Source organism: Limulus polyphemus, unplaced genomic scaffold (genome assembly GCF_000517525.1).
Source record: "Limulus polyphemus unplaced genomic scaffold, Limulus_polyphemus-2.1.2 Scaffold3083, whole genome shotgun sequence".
Classification (NCBI taxonomy): Eukaryota; Metazoa; Arthropoda; class Merostomata; order Xiphosura; family Limulidae; genus Limulus; species Limulus polyphemus.
Window position 1 is genome coordinate 35,394 of NW_013668693.1, and position 1,582 is coordinate 36,975.

Sequence of the window (1,582 nt, forward strand, 5' to 3'; positions counted from 1 at the left end):
CACAGTTCCAACAACCTTTCTGGGTAGCAGCCTTTCCTGCTGTGGCATCTTACCTGTGTTGAAGTAGCTGACATTGAGCTCTCTTGTGCCCAGGTTTGTTACACTGCCAGCAAAGTCCTTCAAACTTCTCTGAAAGCTGCCCTTTTCTGGCCTTGAATCCTGATAAATGTACCAACCTTGATTCGAATTCGTCACTAAAATCGTAATGGGCACACAGTAACAGAGCTATTCTATCTTGATAAAAGCAGTTTGTTTTTTATGACTCCTCCTATTTCGAGAAATCAAGCGTGACATGGCACACACTGGCTTTTATATAGGTTAGATGTTTAGTATTTAAATTAAAAAAACAAAGTACATTCTAGTCATCGGGTTCTACCTAGGTTCCTAGAGAAGTCAAAGATGGTGTTAATTATTTTGTTATATAACATAATTCTTGTCAATGTGGAAAGCCCAACGTTACGAGAAAAGAACGTCCCCCCATCTCTACATAACACTTTTTTTTTCACACTAGCTCTATGGAGTAAACACAAGGCGAAACCAAAAAATATTTGAGCAATGCCAATGTTTTGACATAAGCCAATCTTTTTTTCAATACAAACCTCTATATTTTACATGCTTCAGACAGTATTCACGGGAAAGTCTGCACAGTAAAATCGTTAATTACATGTTGTTGTTGTTTGATTCTTAAATGGATAATAAGCCAATATAGCTAAAAGGTGTTAGAAATAAAAGTTTCAATGTATATGGCTGATTTTATGCCACTAGATTTTGTAACTTTAACATTTTTGGCCTCTAATGTGAGAAAGAATAATATTATTTATTATGTGAGTTATTTTTGTAATTTAAAATATTAATATTACCCTATCTACGATATTATAATTAATATAAAATATTTAAACATCTAATATATATAAAACAATAAAGGAATAACGTACTATCAGCCGAGATAGCTCAGTTGGGAGAGCGTTAGACTGAAGATCTAAAGGTCCCTGGTTCGATCCCGGGTCTCGGCGGAGTACTCGTAATAAATTTTTCTTTACCATTACTCATGAGTATAAGAATACATTTACTATTTATATATTTTCCACTTTAACGACGTAACTAATCTACAATAATACGTTTAACATCAAGTTACGCATTTAAAAGCAAATCCTGATATAAACTGAAAACATGATGAGGTAAAATGTTGATATATCTTTATTCGTATTAACATAATTTTCAGCTAATAATATTAACTCTCTTTTTAATATAATTACGATAATATAACTTATATAAAATTCAACTTCTTAACATTTCGGAGTAAGAACCTGAATTTTTTTTTTTTTTACTTCTCTATTCTCAGACAGGGCTTAGTGTGGGTCAGTTTTCTTAAGTGTTATCACACCAAAACACCAAAAATAATTATATTTCAAATACCCACATTTTTTTTTTTTTTGATGTTCCAGACAATAACAGATACATGTTGGGAAACTTTTCATAACTGGAGTAGGTTTAGGGATGCATAACAGATAAATTAATTTTTTCTGCAGTTCTTGAAATTCTGTTACTGTTTTCACGTGAATGTACACAGCACAAATCTTAC

General features: G+C 32.2%; 1 protein-coding gene and 1 non-coding gene across 2 annotated transcripts in view; one reads left to right on the forward strand and one right to left on the reverse strand.

The window, feature by feature from the left end:
* LOC106468623 (cytosolic 5'-nucleotidase 3-like) overlaps window positions 1-1,582 on the reverse strand; it is a 67,568-nt gene that overhangs the window by 29,586 nt on the left and 36,400 nt on the right. The gene's annotated exons all lie outside the window — the stretch shown is intronic.
* Window positions 941-1,013, forward strand: Trnaf-gaa. Its single transcript has one exon. It is a non-coding gene; the product is annotated as a tRNA-Phe (tRNA).